We start from the raw sequence: 19895 nt of genomic DNA on the forward strand, positions 1-19895 counted from the left end.
CACACTCACGCACAAACACATATATATTTCTATGAACTGCCATGTCATATATATATATATATATATTAGTTCATTTCACTTCATGATATTAGTTTAAATATGAAAATTAGGTACATACATATTTTGTTCCTTGCTAATAACTTCTGCTCAAAGAAATACTTTCCATTTCATTTACATATTAATTTCTTCTTCTTCTTCTTCTTCTTCTTCTTCTTCTTCTCTTCTTCTTCTTCTTCTTCTTCTTCTTCTTCTTCTTCTCTTCTTCTTCTTCCTCGTCGTCGGAGTCGTCATAATTTTTTTTCTTTTCTTACACCTCTTGCTCCTTATCCTCTGCACCTCCCCATCCTCCTCCTCCTCCTCTTCTTCTTCTTCATGTTGTTCATCATCATCATCATCATGATCTTTTTCGGAAGGAATCAAGAGAAATTGTTATTATCGTCTGCAAAATTGAGAATATGAATCTGTCAGACTTAATAATTGTTGTCTTCGAAAGATTAAGTGAAAAATTGTTTATAATTATAAATATTATTTATTTCTTCAGTTAAAAATAAACTTTAATAAATGTTGGTTTTGCATTCAGTTCGAGCGATACCAATTAGAAATCGAGTAAGGTAAATTGATTCAAGCAATTGACGTTTTGCAAATATGTTATTAAAGTTATTTGTAACTTCAAATAAACTTACCGTTGTTATATACTGGTTTCAAATTTTGGCACAAGGCCAGTTTGAAGTAGGAGATAAGTTGATTGCATCTACTCCAGTGCTCAACTGCTACTTATTTTATCGACCTCGAACGGATAAAATGCAAAGTTGACCTAGGCAGAATTTGAATTCAGCATGTAAAGACGGACACTTTGCTAAGGATTTTCCCTGGTGTGGTAACGATACTGCCAGCTCGCCGTAAACCGTGGTTATATATTGAAAACAATTCATAAGAATACATAGTATTAGTAGGTTATTTGGTAAATTATTTGAAACTAGCAGTATAACCCGGCCTTGCCCGTGATTAAGTTACGATTATTAAGCTAATCAAATTCTTTATTTCAAACCAAACTAAGTAATATCGACTCTCAGCAAAACACTTTTTTACTCGGCGTAAAATAAAAATAAAACTCTTTCACACCCAAAGTAATGTGAGAGAGAGAGGGGGGAGAAACATGAACGATTTAAAATAAATAAGTGATTTAAAATAAATATATTCTAATTGTTGCGTGAGAAAGTATATATGCTATGATTATAAAATATAGTGCCTTTCAAAATCATCCTGAATTTGAAAACTATATCTCGTGTTTAAGAAAAATCAAAACATTTTACATTTTATTTTCTATGAGCGTCGGTACTTACTCTCTCTCTCTCTCTCTCTCTCCCTCTCTCACTTTGTCTTTCCCATGAAACTCTGCTCCTCTTCCACTTTTCTTTATCTTGTTTTTTTTGTTAGACGCTGTCAAAAAAGCTATAGCTGATATTTTTATGGCTAAAAGCTATGGCTGAAAATAGATTTTTTACGCTATCCGCAGGTGCCTCGGGAAAAAATAAGTTGACAAAACCCAGATAGGATGTTGGCGAATGTCCTCCTAAATTTTGAGCGACATGCGCGCTAATTTGTGGATGTGCATAAATTACAATCACGTACACACACACACACACACACACACACATCATCCCTTTTATAGATATGATAAACATTGATAGTTGCAATGTTAATGGATTCATACCCAAACTCTTCGACGGTTCGTGGCGTTTTCTTTGCCTCCCAATTATTTTTCTCGTTGAGAGCAGGATTAGATGAATAGTATTGAATTGTTAGATTACAGCTTATTTTTACTTACGTCTAAAGTAAGCTTACTTATAATAATCATTTCTTAACGATGCTTTGCCATGCAATACTGACTCACAAATTTATATCTAGCTACATTCGTGATGAACGAATCACTACAATTTTACCTCCCTAAACAAAGTATCTTCTAATATTCTCTACACTAGCTTACTTTAATATTTTATAGTGTGATCAACAATGATTCATCGAATGCAGAGTACCGCAGCGAAATAATGAGAGATTTTTACGAATATAAAGTTCAGTACTAAATACCTAATACGACGAAAATGTATCAGAGATTTAAAAAATATTAATATGAAATATTCAAAATATAAAACATGCCTCAGCAGTAACAGTACAAATATGGGGAAAATGTTTGTTCTGCCTCACTTTCATTCCAGTGAGTAATTGAAATTCATTTTAAATATGAATAAAACCGTTTCTTCTTATATTAGTTAGTAATTTATCTGAACGCCTTTTTAGGGGGTAAGGAAGAGGAGGAATCGAGCATTAAATTAGGAATTTTCCTTACAGTCAAGCCGTTGGATATATGCTATCAGTTAATTTGGGTATTCTTTTTACTCCCTTGGTTTTGAAAAGGGAGAACCTATTACTTGTAACCCAAAATATAATAGTACACAAAAAATTGAGAATATAGCTGAAAACTGTCTTATTAAAAAGTAAACATTAAACTGAAGGTTTGGTTAATTGAAATTTTTGTGATAGAACGAAAATTCATAAATATTCTAACCCGTAAGTGTCAATCCTATCTCTCTCTCTCTATCTCTCTCTATCTATCTATCTCTCTCTCTCTCTCTCTCTCTCTGTATATATATATATATATATATATATATATATATATATTATATATAATGTGGGTGTTTGTGAATAGCAATACTGTCACTCGTTATCGAGTATAATTCGATATCATTGGTGTTAGCATGTACTATGCTTTCCCTGATCGTTTGATTTACCAACGTAAACGGGGTTCATATAAATTACCCTCTCGATTTCCACAACTGACCCAATGAAACATTTAGAAGGTGACAGCTTTATAGAGGAGACCATTTGACTGAGTCCTTATCTATTGATTACAAACTTAACCAAAAGTAGAATCTGAACTCAGAATGAGGAAAGACGGAAGAAAATCTTGACACTCTAGCAACTCCGCTCTTTTAACATCTCTGTCTCCTTCTTTTTGTTATCCTTTCGCTGTCTCTTTATTGTATGTATGCGTTTGTTTATGTGTGTATGTGTATATTTATATAAATACGTTCACACATGGATTTATATATGTACGTATTTATGTATGTATGTATGAACGTTTGTGTCTAACGTTAATATTTCATAGAGTTTGAAATGAAAGTTAACAGAAAGTCATTTTTATCCACTCTCTTCGTCTTCCTGTTTTGTCATATTTGTACATAATACGAAAACTATATCACTTCCGCTTCTTGATGGTGTTGAATATTATCGAAAGTCCAAGATATGTTTTCACCGCTTAATCTCAGTTTTCCGTAAGGCACGGCAAATTACACATTTATGACTTCCTTTGCTATATAAACTACGCTGAACAGGAAATGTTATGACAAGAAAAATCAATAAAGTACTTGTAGTTGTAAGAATATTATACATTGAATTCTAACGTATTCTATTTCTCTAATTTATACACACACATACAAAAATATGTGCATATATGTTTATATTTATATGTACACACACAATGCATATATATATATATATATATATATATATATATATATATATATATATATAATGTACTTAAGTAGCGTGTCTCTAGATGAGTTGTAAAACATGCGGATGTTTAAGAAACGTGTAAATAAACACTTGTAAAATGCATGGAGGAAACATTGTTGACCAGCTAATATAAAGAGGTAAAGCTTATACATATATGCTTCATGCAGTTTTTTTATAGAGTATAGGGGAAATATCATCTTCCTCAATCAAAGCTGGAATGCTGCAGGGAGACACGCCCGCCCCATTTCTCTTCATCGTTGTCGTTGATTATGTGCTACGCATGTCAGTTGATACCATTTCTGGTAAGGGCATTGAAATAAAACCTAGAAGAAGTTCCAGACACCCAGCTGAACACTTAATAGACACTGACTTTGCTGACGGCATCGCTCTTATCAGTGATTCTCTCTCCAATGCCCAGTCTCTTTTACAATCGCTTGAACAAGCCTCAAATTATGTAGGTCTTTACCTCAATGAGTCCAAGACTGTATATGTAAACAAGTGCTTGTCCAACAGTGATTTCATCATCCATACTCTCAACAATACGCTCTTAAATATGGTTTCTGATTACAAATATGTTGGGTCATACATATCCTCATCTGAAAAAGATTTTCTAACTAGAAAGCGTATGGCCTGGTCAGCTTGTAATGATATGCATAACATCTAGTCCTCAAATCTAAGTAGAGATTTCAAACTTAAAATCTTCAAAGCCACAGTCGAACCAATTCTACTATATGGATCGTTATCAAAGAAACTTGAGAGGCGGTTGGATGGAACTTACACTCGCCTCCTTATGAGAGCTCAAAATCTCTCGTGGAAGCGTCATCCAACCAAAGTACAAATATATGGGAAATTACCACTTGTATCATCTCTTGTGAAAGGTAGAAGAGGCGCACACTCTCCTACCCTGATGTAATCTCCAGGGATACATGCATTCAGCAACAGGACCTCCGTAATGCTATGGGCCGTGAAGTCTGGCGTAACATAGTAAATTCCATTGTCTCGACCACGGTCGAACAATTATGATGATAGAGTACCCCAGCATATATGTATATTGTGAAATGTGTGTACATAAATTTGCTTGCGACATTTACACGCATACTTCACCTTAGGACCTTGGTTAATTAATAAATGTTATTAGTGAATGTTCTGATGTAGAAATTAATGTACGATGTACAGGCTTTGCTTGTCATGTCGAGAACGGATATTGAGCCAGAAACACATGTAATGACTGTACTCTTCTCCCCCGGCTATAAACCTGTCCTCTTCCTCAATCGAATGACATTCGAAAATTCTTGATTCTTGAGATTTTCTCATTGTCTCAAGTGGAGCTGGGCATAACTGCCCATTGCTAATTATGGTACATCCTCTCGATGCGGAGATAATTTTAATATAGGCGCTTGGTGCGTATAAGCACTCATAGATCGTAGCAAACGAAAGTCATCTATTTTGGGTGCAGGAAATCCCACATCACATGATTTCAGTCTACTGGGCATCATCAATGGAAAACTTTCGGTTACTACATAACTGGCAATTTTCACTGACGTTATTTATATTATTATCAACATCTTTTCCGACGCTGCATCAAGTGCATTATTCAGTGTTCTAACAAGATATCAACGTGAAGCTGGATATAATGGATGTCTTTTGGTACTGATGCTGCTTCTTTTGTTAATAATTACGCACACACACGCGCGCGCGCGCACACACGCACACAATGCAACAATATTTACTGGAAATAGCAGTCGATATACAACGCTATAGGAAAGCTTCACTGTATATATATATACTGGCAAAAATATAAGCGGGCGGCGAACATAAAAACTTGGATTACACACAGACACACACGCACGCACACACACGCACACACACACACACGCACGCACACACACACACACACGCACACACACACACACACACACACACACACACACACACACACACACACACACACAAGCAAAGTAGCTAGTTGTGAATTTCAAGAAGAGATCAGAGTAGTAACTATACTAACAAGTAAACCCACATCAAAGTTGCTATTCCACATTACTACTAGTAGGCAGATATTACACAAACTAGTTATCGATGCAGTGCCGCACTGATAATCAGCTGACGTAAGATCTGTCTGAGGTTGAACAAGTAAAAACGTGGAACTGCCATTTTGATGTGATGATTAATTTTCTTGTATATTATATAGGTGTTATTCTAATTCTTTTACATTCAACACATGTTTCGAAGATATCATTAGTATTATTCCAAAGGAATAAAATGGTGTAAAACAAAGTAAGCCTATCTTCAGGAAAATGAAGAAATAAAACTCCCATAACTCTGGCCAACCTGTGTAAGGTGATGTGGACTCCTTCAACCTCTCTGAGGAATTGCACAATCACTATGCTAATTGTAAACAAGAGAAAAATACACACGTCTCTCTCTCTCTCTCTCTCTCTCTCTCTATATATATATATATATATATATATATATATATATATATATACGCATACATACATACATACATACACACACGGACATGACAGAAAGAAATAAACACCCTTATAATCGTTAAAATTTATTTAAATCTGAAATTAAACATTTAAAATATTTATTAATTATTACGCAGGCGCGGCTGTGTGGTAAGAAGCCTGCTTCCCAACCACATGGTTTCGGATTCAGCACCTTAAACAAGTGCCTTCTACGATAGCCTTGGACCGTCGTGTATATATATATATATATATATATATATATATATATATATATATATATATATATACAGGTGTGTGTGTATGCATGTACACGTTTGTGTGTCTGTGTTTGTCCCTCCCCACCGATTGACAACCGATGTTGGTGTGTTTACGTCCCGGTAACTTAGCGGTTCGGCAAAAGAGACCGATAGAATTAGCACTAGGCTTACAAAGAATAAGTCCTAGGGGGGTCGATCTGTTCAACTAAAGACGATGCTCCAGCGTGGCCGTAATCAAATGACTGAAATAAATAAAGGGATAAAAGAACCTCTTATTTACTAGACATGCCTTCTGCATTTTTCAATGCAAGAACCGTATAAGGTATGTTACTGATAAGAGATGACGAATTTTCTCTTAAGGAATTTCTTGCCAAATTCCATGGAGTAGTCTAAAAACAAACTAACTTTGAGGATGATTTATTTTCTGTTTTATGAAGTGTTCTGTCCATTATGCTCTAGAGGTGTTCAATAAATTTCATATCTGGTGAGTGGCTTGACTATGGAAGTTTTTTAATACCGTTCTCTTCCAACCAATTTTGATTCATTATAACCATGTGTCAAGGAATCACATCTATAAATAAAGAGTCTTCTTTAACCATTTCACCACTGGAGAAGATTGGAAGGAGTACTTTCTGCAATATTTATCTGAGTTTATGTTTCCTTCATACTCCACCAGCTCTGATTGGCCATTGCTCCAAATTGCTCCCCAAACATCACAGAATAGCTGCTGTGTTTCATTGTTGGCTGCAATCTCTTCATGTCAAATTCTTGATCACAGAGTCTCTAGACCCACACTCGACCCCTGTCAGAAAATAGAGCAAATCTGGAGTCATCAGAGAATATGACTGTATCACAAAATGTTAGTGGCCTCCCCACCATCTCACTGGCTCATTCGTTTCTCCGCTAGATATTAGCTAGTCGAAGAAGTGACTTCATTCTTGTTGCTCTGCCATAGTAGCCATGTTTGTGGAGATACGTGACAGCTGCTCTGGGACTGACATCAACTTGATCTGCTATGTCAGAGGCTTTGCAATGAGGATTTTCCCATTAACGAAGTAAAGAGTCCTGTCAGAGGTCTCTGGCCTACCTGTGCAAGAGGATGTGGACACCATCAGCTCTCTGAGGAATTGCACAATCCCCCTGTTAACTTAAGAAAGCAGGATCCCAAGGATTTCTGCGATTTTACTCTGTCCACATTGAGATTGGCCCACAATATTTCGGACAATTCCAAGGCTTCTTTTGTATGTGGCATGATGAAGCAGTCACATATATATTCTGAAGCAAAAATGTCAATAAAAATATAAAACTTTTCAAGTTAAAATAAACATAAAACAATATTTTATGGAGCATCTATTTACTTTTTTCATGTGTGTGTGTGTGTCAAATTGCTGCACATTGACTTGGACCTGTTCTCACTTTGGCCACCTATACATTTTCTGCTTTTGTTTTCACTTATGTTGATTATGATAGTTATAACATAGCGTTGTATATATTGAAAATCCCCTGCTTTGATCCCATTGGTTGACATATTAATAGTGATTTCGAAATGTTGGCACGTCAAGCCGTCATAAGAGCATCACTCTTGGTAAGTGTTCCTAGCATAAGCCACAAAATAACCGTAAGTTCTTGAATAGCAGTACTGCTCATTGGGAACATCTCACACTAACAAAGATAAATAGTAGAAGTGCAGCCTGCAATTTAAGAAAAATCAAATTGCAAATGAAATAGAAAAAATGTAAAGTCCATAAACTGCAGACTTTTAAAGTTATTTCGTACTGTGGGCCCAAAGATCATCCCTCCTGTACTGTTTGTGGCCGCATTACATCTAGAAGATTTATATTCATATAGCTACAACAGCTCCATCAGCGCAGTACTTATATGTCCAAAATTGTCTTCATGTGCTACTATGCCGAAAATCCATTTTGAACTAAATCAATGCTGAGTAGCCATCTGATAAAGCATGGCAAAAACTATCAAACTTCTTATAGGTATAATATTTTGCAATAAGAAAATAGTTATGCTCGAAATCGAGTTGAGGTCAACAGTATACATGTATGCATCTGTTTGTGTACATGAATAAGTTTTCACCTCAGAAAGATATCAATATCGGCAACCATCTGCTGGTGCTCTTCTAACAACTTTCAGAGCCACAAACGTTTTCTTGTCTGTTACATCATCAGACTTGTAGTAATTCAGTGATTGTTCTATTTCTGATATTATTTACAAATTCCTATATAGGAAAATTAAATGTTTAAATATATTCACTATCTGGGATCGTATAATAGTAGTACTAATCAGTAGTGATAGTAATTTGCTGTATCGATAGCTGCTATATCTCTTCGTTAATTGTTCTATACATTACTGTTCTTAAGAGAACATAATATCAATCCTGAAGTTTTCAAATGACTGGAAATTTCGATATGGTGGAAGATTGAATTTTAGGAAAAGTTATTTGATTAGGAAGAAAAGACCAAGTGAAATACAAAACTATTCTAACGTATAGTTAATTAACTAAATAAATTATGGTATAATACTTGTCGAAATTTAAAACAATTTCTGTTCAATTACACACGCCTCTTTAGAGTTACGTGTAAATAGATTTCAGCACCTATCTGTTGAAATCGAGAACTGTAATTGCTTCTAACGATTTTCTTAATTATGGAGTAAATTGTAAACATCACTAATAGCTAATAGCAGACCAAATTAGTGAAAATGTAATTCTATTACAAACTTGTCTGAATATCAGACGTGTTTAGAGTCGCATCAGCCGTGTTATATGCGGAAACAACTGAACAATTTGACATAAAAAGATTTGAATCAAGTTCGGCAATAAAAAGTCTGCCAGAAAATGCTCGGTTTGACTTCAGACCAAACTGAGTCAAGCTATTTTTATTTACTTCATTAAAGTAATTTGTGTGGGTATGAACCACAAAACCAGATATAGTTTCTCTTCTTTATCTGCGTCTTTTAGCTAACCGCCTCTAAAAAAATTTAGCATCTAACTAGGAGAGGATAATCAGTACATATTTGTATATCATCTAACCAGATTATCTAAAACTTGAATGCAGGATATTAGTTGAGATTGAATATAAATCTTTGCACTTTGAATGCATATAAATTGTGGACAGGGAAATAAAGACAGAGAATTGCAAATCTTTAAAGCAACGACTCAGTATTTCATTTAATACAATGTTCAGCTGTATGGCTAAATATGTCGTATGACAGGTTGAAAGAATATGCAAAATAAAATAATGTGTGTTTTTAGAACATATGAAGCTTAAGATAGCGAAAATTAAGGAGTAAAGATTTATGGTTACAATATAATACAGAACACAAATGTTCGCATGCATTTGGAAAATGTTTGTATATGCCTATTTATAAGAACAAATGAATAAAATTTATTTCTAGTTGCAAAAAGATATGATTTCTAATATAAACCAAAACAAAACAAAAACCTGAATGGATTTATTGTACATTCAATATCATTATTTTCATTGTGAACTAAATAATTGAAACAACTGAAGCTTGAAAATAATAGAAGCAGCTTACATGATTATCGTATTGAAAGTCTTTTGAAATAGAACAGCTCGTAAAAAGAAAATAATTTAGATTTTTTAATAAAATTATGTTGTTTTTGCTGTTGACAAAAACAAACAAATGTCTTAAATAAAATCTCAAGGTCATTAACGATGTGTGGAATTATTTGATGAGGTTTCAGTGGATTTTAAATACGAATCATCTTTTAGTTAGAAATATCCTCATTCAGGGAGTATTCAAAACGTACTAAATATTATTAAACCATCGTTGTTTGTTAGAAGTTACTGTAACGTACATTATCAGCTATCTAGTTACTACAACTAACAATATTAGGCGTAAATACTTAAATTATGTCCAAATGGCTTCCAGATATGTTTTTAGTTGTCTCTTCTATATTGACATTTTAAAAAAATCTATTTTTTTTTACAGAGCGCTGTGGTGCATATGTTGTAGGTCCTCACTGCCACCCGCTTAACGTCACTTTCTGGCCTCCGAGAACAGTTGCGTTGCAAACATTCAAGCCGTACCACCGATTTATGACTAAGAATTATACGTATCACTCTCCCTCCAGTTATATCCATTGAACGTCATAAAGTACAAATACGGAAAGTTTTTATTAGCTGAAGCTAACCTATAGAACGTAAGAGGGTCAGAACTAGTAAGTATCACCTAAAGAGACTATCATCTTGCCATATAATCTCCTATGATTTTACTCCATTATTTTCTTTTCTGGATTTCTAAAATCCTGTCTGATGTCACTGGTCATTTATCCTGAAATGTATGCCTGTATGGATGACTACAAAGTTCAGTCGCAAATTCTGAGGTTTCTTTTAGGCTTCCATTTTCTGAAAAAAAGTTTTCTTTAAAACCTGTTTCAGAGACTCATGCAAAAGTTCCAAATTAATTTAAATAGACAAATAGTTTTTCTGGAATTGGTTAAAACATTTAAATACTAACTTGTTACTACTACACAAGCACTATGTTTTGTTTCACTCTGGAGGATAATTTACTACCTATCTCTAAGCAATATCTGCTGTCCAACTTATTTTGTATATATTAATTTTTCCCAATGTTAAAGTCATTTACATGTCATACATGGATGTTAGTATCAACGATATCTAGTTAATCTACCACAGATTTCTCTTACCAGTTCATCTAAATTAAATTGTTGTATCAACCGCTCTACGAATTTTCAAAATGTCATCAGTTTCCTTGTTACCTACATAGAGAACATTTACCTCAACTGACGTCTCTGAAGCTATTATCCTCAATAGCTTCAATGCAGACAAATATCTTAAATTTCACACACTTCTCACACCGATACGTCTGGTACAGAGAACGAATCATTTACTTTTCTGAATTATCTACATACGTTCCTCTTCGTGTCTATGTATAGCTCTAACCTTTGTACCGAAATTCTGAATACTCTTAACAACTTTGTTGCCTCTAAACTCAACTATTACCTTGCTGTCACATCAGCTCCCTTGATGACTTTGTAGGACTTAAAATCTGATTACATAATTCACTTAGTCAATATAAGCACTTACTGCCTTCTCAAATATTTTATAGGCTTCAAAGCCCCTGAAAGTTACAACCAGCTAACTGGTTGCAGCTGCATCCACTTACCTATGTCAGAAATCATGATTGATCTTTGATCCATTTGAGATAGCTAAGAAAATTGCCGATATCATTCACTTGTTTATATCCTCGATTTACTTCAGCCACAGTGATTCAGATGAAGCTGTATTGCGGCTATACAGGTGAAAGACACTGCTTGAAACATTTAGATTCATGCAAGCTCATCGCCCAGTCGCCATTAAAATAAAAATTATGAAAGCAACAGATACCTTTGTGTCTCTACTTAATTGTAATCTGTTTTTCTAATCATTTACCAAGGCATTTATCAATCAAGATGGTTTTTTAAGTAACGCAAATCCACCATATATATATATTTATATATATATATAACATTGACATAGACAGCTGTGTGCAATGTTTTACCAAATGGAAAAAACTATAATTGTCTCTAAATTTGACTAGGGTGTTAGGAACACCTACCTTGCTTGAGAGAAGAGATAAAAAGGTCTAAGGTACATAATCCTAAACATATGTACTGACAGGGATTCTAATCGCCGAAATGTCAGAACTTCCTTATATTGATCGGTCAGTTTCGGTTAATTCCGTAGCCTCAACTGTAGGCACCACTCAACTCGGTGCATAACTTATATACTACTGGAGCTAACAATGTAGTATAAGCAACGAAGCCCAAATATTAGTCAGGAATCTAGTGATAACCAACAGGGTGATAGCATTTAGCTAAGAGAAATGCCTTTATCACCATCAAAGATCAGAAGCCGAACATCGCCTCGAACCTCAAGTGCCGCCTGAGTAACCGAGCTAAATCGGGAATTTGGTTGGCGAGCAAGCATAATCTGAGAAAGACTAATAATGACATAAAGAGAGCATCTAGTCTCTCCTTATCTCGTATACAAACGAGATTATTTCATAGTTTAAAGCAAACCGGTGTATAGGCAGGGCAAGGTTCACCCAATTTGATATAATAGATTTTTATCCGTCTATATCGAACGGATAACTAGTTTGATAGGGAATTTACTCACGATAGCGATAAAGATATAGATGTAATTTTACAGGTTAGGAAAATTTTGCCGTTCAATAAAGGTTCGGCATGGTCCAAATAAACTATCCCAATAGGCTTCTTTGATGTGGCGATGCGAGCATTCGACAGCGCGGATATCTGTGACCTCATAGAATTATATATACTGGAGGCATTAATGAAGAGGTTCCATCATATTTTTGGTCTATACAGAGATGAGACTTTAGCCATCTCTAGAGGTGCAAACGAGTACACCATAGATAGGCTTAAGAAAGATCTTATTCGCACGTTTATCTTCCTGCTCTTAATGTTACAATTGAGACCACTCTTACCATAGTTAACTTTTTACTTGTTACGCTAGATTCTTGTACTTCTTCATACAGACCCTACAGCAAACCAAATATCTGTTATGTTTAAGGGCCTAGTGAAGGGTATTAGTAAGAGGATTTCGAAAAAACAAAGAACTTTTTAGTGCTGCAGCCACCTACTACAACGAGGTTTTGGCAACCATTTTTCTCACCCAACGTCAAGACCTGCGTGAGAAGGATATTCCTCAGAGTAGTGGACAAGAATTTCAAGCAATCCCACAGGTAATGACTTTTATTCAATAGACACAACTTAAGGGTATCTTTCAGTTGTGCGCCTGCTGGTAACGAGCCTGTCAGCTCTCTGCCTTGAATGTTTCTAATAATCAAAATATATTTACATTGTTGACATCTAGAATTGAGATTTAGAAGACGAAATGTTTTATAGTGAATTTTGTTTTCTCTTTCCGACAGCAAGCCAACTATTCTACTCATGAAGTGTGAAGCTTTTTATCAATTTATAACTCTTAGTAGAGTTAGTGTGCTGTGGAAAATAAACTATATTTCGTAATGGGAGTTAGTTCAGTCCCAACATTTCCGGACTCAATACTCCTGATAAGCAGCAGTGTTATATTTACATGATAGGATTCTGTTTTGTTTCTTCTTCTCACATTTTCGTTCCTTGTCAAAATCTTTGAAATATTCATTGTATCATAATTTCTTGCTTCTTTTATTCTTCTAAATACAATTTTGCTAATTTGAATTATATTCCATTATCAAGATACATCACAAATTTTGAATGCAAAATATTTGATATTACATCATCATGACAATATAAATTCGTGAATAATAATTAAGTGTAATAGATAATTTAAGCAAATATTCTAGAAAAATTTGTATCAAATAACTGTTATACAATTTATATTCTGAAAAATGTCGTGTTGAGACAGAGACAAAGAAAAAAGATTTTACTCTAATATGAGATTGATAAAGTATAAATTATTAGATATGGTCAAATATTACTCTTACAAGTTATTCGAAAGTCAAACTATATTTGGTGCACTCTGTATTTTAACCACCGCAAGTCAACTTATACGTAATATAAGGAAAGTAGAGTTTTTCTTCATGTGAGTTTTATTTCATGTGAGTCAAGCATAAATCGCTTATTCACCTGAAATTGCAACATATTTATCATACAAACCAACAAGGTGTCATCTACACGGTTGCTTAACATGACAAAACTATCCGCTAAATACCTTTAATAACTTGACATATTACAATTAGAGGACACATCCAGCAATGTAGTCTTAAACACATACAAAGCATTAGCTGACCAAGGTCAGAATGATTTTTCTTTTAGATGTCATGCGTTTCGATCAGATCTAATCTGGAATCAAATTACAATCAATACTCATACATATTTATTAGCAAACCATCCTCAGAAACATCATCATGATTGCTGTCGTCGTCGCCATCATCATCGTCGTCGTCATCATCATCATCCCTAATATTATTAGCAGGATCGGTATCAGGTGATCAATCAGAGCATGGACGGTGTGAAGAGTGTGTATATAGTCATATAAAATAATTTCACGAGATGTCAATTAAAATAGAGTCTCTTCTGTTGTTTTGAGAATACACAAAGACAATGGTATTATTTTGTTGGAAGGTGTTTATCATTCATATGTACTGTGATTGTTAGCATATGCGTTTGTTTTTTTATTACGTGGTTGTTGTAAATACTATGTAGTCTATGTGCTGTAACACAAATGAGTACAACTACGGAGAATGTGAGCTGTTGGTGTAATAGTGTCTGTTATCGATTATGTAAGGCTATATTGTGCTATTTTATTGGGTGCCTATTGTGTTTAGTATATTTTAAATTATATTTCTAGTCATGATTCTATACAATGTGTACTGTTTGGGGTATTTTATCTGTATTGGGTTGTTAGTATAGAGTATGTGTACATTTTATAATGTTAAATATTTGCTATTATTTTAAACAAGTCTTGCACAGGAAAAGTAAAGTATTAACCGGGCTGTCGTTTGAAATAGGTATAACTTGTGAGACCTGATATGATTTTTATCTTTTTGTTCACTTTCTACTTTATCATATATAATAATCCAATTGCTATTGGCATTGATTTCACATTCATTCTCCCCATCTTGCTTATGTCAAGACTATTAAAGTTTCACAAGTGTTTCGCTAGCTTTTTGCATGCAATATTTTGGTAAAAATGGATCGATATGTCTATGAGATTTCAGATACTTCTGTGAAAGTCGTTCATAATATGTGGATAGTTTTCCTTGATCATTTTGCCAAGCAACGGTAGGACATGGTTGTCATAGACGCATGTTGCTCAATACAACTGCAATTAAGAACTGATCGTGATAGTGCATACAAGACTGTTAACGTTAAAAGCCTATGCACTTTTGAAGAAAATACCAGGAATATAGTCTACATACTTTGATAAATTAGTTCAAACAATTGTCTAGCACTCTTAAGCAAATTCAATTAGAAATGGGCAAGTGTGTGCGTTTATGTGTGTGTGTGTTTGTATGTGTGTGCATGCGCACCTGCGCGTTTCTTTGTGTGCATGTGCATGGATACATAGGTATAAATATATTCGAACGAAACTCATCAATGTATAAAATTGAAGATGATATTTGCCCCATACTCGCAACATATAGTATTCGCAAAACTAATTGCAAATAATATTTAAAAACTCTCATCCCTCAGAGTTGATCTTTAGAATACTTATAACTGAGTAAACAGATTGTTTACATCTGCATGTTAAATACATACAGATCAGAGTTAGTAATCAACAATGTTTATTTTTGTCTGTATTGACGTTATTATTAGAGTAATGTTCGAAGATGGATGATGTTTCGTGTTAAATTATTATCTTTGTCGTATTTATTGTTTTATTTTCATCTAAATACTGATTCTCGGTAATAATCACTTATTCAACAAAAACAGTCATCATTCTTTCTCGTTTATAGTTTCGGGCCTGAGCATCTTAAGTTCAAGACACGACATGGCAAAATATTTGACTGTGAATATAGTAATGCAATTTCAGAAGATATTCCCAATAATATTTGCATGATTATTGTTTAATCCCTGTACAGCATTGATCTAAAAGACCTCTGAATAAATCTTGATAGCTGTAGATGTCCAATATTTTGTCCGGCATAGTTTATCAAGGCGTATATTCGCCTATGTTCTTCCTCCTTTTAACCCAGCACGGTGTAAGACTACAGAGAATTTGCTTGCTGGGGGACTAATCACGAAGAAATTCTTCTGTGAACTAGTTAGAAATATTGGTAAAAGTGTTACCAATATTCTTTTCTTTTGGTTATATACATACATACATACATACATACATACATACATACATACATACATACATACACACACACATACATACATACATACATTCACACATACATGCATACAGACACATACATACATACATACATACTACATACATACATACATACATACATACATACATACATACATACATACATACATACAAAACAGGTGAATATTAGTACATGAGGCTGAGATTTTACAGAAAATTTCTAATATGTGTATGAGAGGTTAGGTTGATATACGAAATTGGTTTGCTATAGCAGAAACAATTCTTGTAGCCAAAAATGAAAACAACTAGTTGGCAGAAAACTATCACTCCATTTCTTGCCCAAACCTTAAGTACAAGCTGTACACAAGATGCTGCAACTAATTCCTCCAGGATCATTGCGAGTGCAACAACGTAGTGATTGATGAACATGTAAGAAGAAAGAAGGGAATGTGGGGATGTGCCGAACAACATTTGATGAACAAAGCTACAATATGTGAAGTGAAAAAATACCGTAGGGAACTTTTGACGTTATGGCTTGATTATAGGAAAGCATTCAACTCTGTTCCTCACCCATGGCTGCTGAAGTGTCTACATTTGGCGAAAGTGCTTGTCACCTTAATTGCTGTCATCGAGAGGCTCACAAAGACGTGGTAAACAATTCTTACGCTTAGAGCTGAGAGCAGAACGATCGTTACCAATGTTATAAATAGTTTAAAGGGGATATTCCAAGAAGATAGTATTTCTGTAATCCTGTTAATTTTGGCATTAAACCCATTATCATAACAGCTACACAAATCATAGCGAGATGCTATGGTCTGCAACTGCTAGAGATATCACTGTAACTCACTTTTTTTGTAAATGACCTCAAGATTGATGCTAAACATGCTAATAATGCCAAAAGCAGCTGGAATTAATAACATTTTCAGCTGACATGGGAATGGAATTTGGCCAAAATCGTTGTTAATATTGATTTTTGAACGGAGGAAATCAGTCTCTCAGACCCAAACTTTATGCATCAATGGTCTTACTGTCTCTCCTTACCACACAAAGAATGCTACAAGTATCTGTGCATTGAGGAAAACTGCTGTAATCCTTTATGTGGGATTGCTGTAACGCCCACTCCGGTGTAGCAGTATAGTTATTAGACACGTAAGACCACGACTATCTATGGCGGTCTACTACGTACTTTCTCTTGACACTGACCGATGTCACCTTATTTATAGCGACTAGTATATACCACACGTCACGTGGGAGGGGTGTACCATCAATACTATTATTCCCACATCTCCCCTTTTAATTTTAAAGTTTTTCTTAGGGAGTGTCATTTTATTTCCTTTATTCGCAATACTTTTTATATCACCCCGCCTCCATTTTTTAGTTTTTTTCTTAGTTACGCATTTAATATTTTTTCCGTTTGGCAACCACTTTCAGGAACTCCGTACAGTTTCTTTTTCTTAGACTTATGCGCCTGGGTCCAATTACCTGTAGTGTCATTGGTACTTGAAAAGTATATAACCATTCCATTGATTCTTCCATTCTCTTGGGTTCGCTCTCAACGAATCTTTTTTTCAGTTGTGTCTCTTATACACGCCTTTGTGTCTCTTATACACGCATTTTTCCTATGCGTTTAGTAATCATGCTATCTTCTCAACTCTGTTTACCGTTCTTATATGCCCTCACAACTACCTTTACACCAATTTTGCAAAATCTTGCTGTATCTTTCCTTGCAATTCTTCTTTTCTTGCCAGGTAGCAATTTGTTGAAGGCTGATTTTACTTTCTTCGCAAACATCAGCTCCGCTGGTTACATACCCGCTGGTGTATTTGGATTTGGTGTCACACGGTATACTCTTAAAAATTGTTGTATAGCTATCTCACCCATGACTTCCTTATTCAACTTTCTAAGGGCTATTTTGAGCGTATCGACAAATCGTACTGCTTGTCTGTTAGATCTGGGATGAAATGGCGCCGTAGTTATATGTTCTACTGCAAACATTTTATACAGATTTTTAAATTCAAAAGACACAAATTGCATTTCATTGGCAGACACTAGGATGCCAAATCTCGCAAACAGCTCATTTAAAAAAATTTGTCACAGTTGAGGAGGCTGGTTTTTTACCACTTACAAATTTTTGGCCATCTGGAAAAACTCTCATCTACCGTTAAGTAGTATGAACCGTCTAAAGGGACCAGGGAAATCGATGTGTAGTCTCGTCCACGGAACATCTACTTTTGGCCAATGTTTACATTTTATCGTGAGTAATTCTGCTGTTAGAGCACATCCTCTACAGCCTTTCAGTAAATTTTCAATTTCCCAATCCATTTTTGGCTAGTACACGTAGTTATGCATTTAAGCTTTTATACCAGGATGTCCAACATGAAATTCCCTCAACGTTTTCTTTTGTACTGTTTCACTACTCTCTATCCATACATCAGCGCGCCATGACAAATTGTGTATAGGTTCACGTCTTGGTTTCATTTCGCACCAACCCTATTCCTACTTACTTTTCTTGACAATAGTATTCGTTCCCCTTCAGTTATGAATTTGTCCTTTACCACATTCCGTTTTATGTCTTCTAGAGTTATTGGTAATTCGCGTATCACATTCTACATTGCGTTTTTATTTCTCTTTTTGATCTTAAAGCTACGATTACTGTATCTTCAACTGGTTCACAGTTTTCGGTATCAGTATGGACAACCCTTCCGCATGCCCTAATTTTTTGACGGTAAATATTCCATTTTGTGGTCGTAATTCAATAATGTAGTGCCTCATCGCTGTAGTCTATTTGACGTGTGTGCTGGTATTCTGTTTTAGAACCGTATATTAACAGTAGTGGATGATGATCCGTTTGTAGACAGAAAATTCTTCCATGAATAAATCTATGGAATTTTTCACACCGAATATGATTGATAACAATTCCTTTTCTTACTATAGCTGGTAATAACGATCGTGACGCATGGGCTATAGCCTTTTTACTACAATCGTCATATTTGTGCAGAATCAGCTCTTACACCGTAATCACTTGTATCTGTATCCAATATAATAATCAACTTTGGATCAAATGTGCTAACGATAAGTCCGATGTTAAAATGCCTTCTAAAACCCTTCAACTTGACCGAATATATATTCCCACACAAAACACTTATAGGCGCATCCACAATTTGGATAGTTACATCCACTCTGTGTCGAATAGATTAAGTGAATTTTTTAGCTCATATATTTTTTCCGTTTTCATTTGATCAAAAAATGTTACATTACACACAAATTCGCTGACACAATACAATCTTTTGCACGTAACGCCATGTGCGACTTTTGTAGATTTAATTAATTTCGGCTTAACGATATATTTCCAAGTGTTTTCATTTACAAAGGTAATGTCACTTCTAGTATCTAATTGCATTTTTAATCTTCTATTTTTAATTTTCAGATTTACAAATTTCCTCTTTGCTATATTACCATTTTATTTCGATCTTATCTTGTTCATTCGTTTTTCCTTTGTTCCACCTTTTTGTATTCTTGGTTTTACAGTTCGTTTTTACGTGTCCAATTTTACTACAACGGAAGCATTCCGCTTTCTTAAATGTAGAGTTTTTCCTCAGGTGTAGACCTCCACATGCAAAACATGAACTTGTTTCCTGATTCTTGTCCTGTTTGTGATGTATTTTAGTACACACTTCATTCTTATTCTGTCTATTTCGTACTTGTTTCTCTTGGGAGCAATCTTTATGTTCAATTTTCTTTGTGTCGAGTCTTAAATTTACTATTCTTTC

At 34.7% G+C, this 19895-nt stretch overlaps 1 protein-coding gene across 4 annotated transcripts in view; it reads left to right on the forward strand.

Moving 5' to 3' along the window:
• LOC115232661 overlaps nucleotides 1-19895 on the forward strand; it is a 442239-nt gene that overhangs the window by 313352 nt on the left and 108992 nt on the right. Inside the window, exon 1 of one of the 4 annotated variants that reach the window (XM_036500351.1) lies at nucleotides 10392-10499. The exons of the other annotated variants lie outside the window; for them this stretch is intronic. The gene's annotated coding sequence lies outside the window, so the exon portion shown is untranslated. Of the gene's footprint in view, nucleotides 1-10391; nucleotides 10500-19895 lie in introns of those variants that run through there. 4 annotated transcript variants of the gene reach the window in all.

Source organism: Octopus sinensis, linkage group LG2, assembly GCF_006345805.1.
Source record: "Octopus sinensis linkage group LG2, ASM634580v1, whole genome shotgun sequence".
NCBI classification, from domain to species: domain Eukaryota; kingdom Metazoa; phylum Mollusca; class Cephalopoda; order Octopoda; family Octopodidae; genus Octopus; species Octopus sinensis.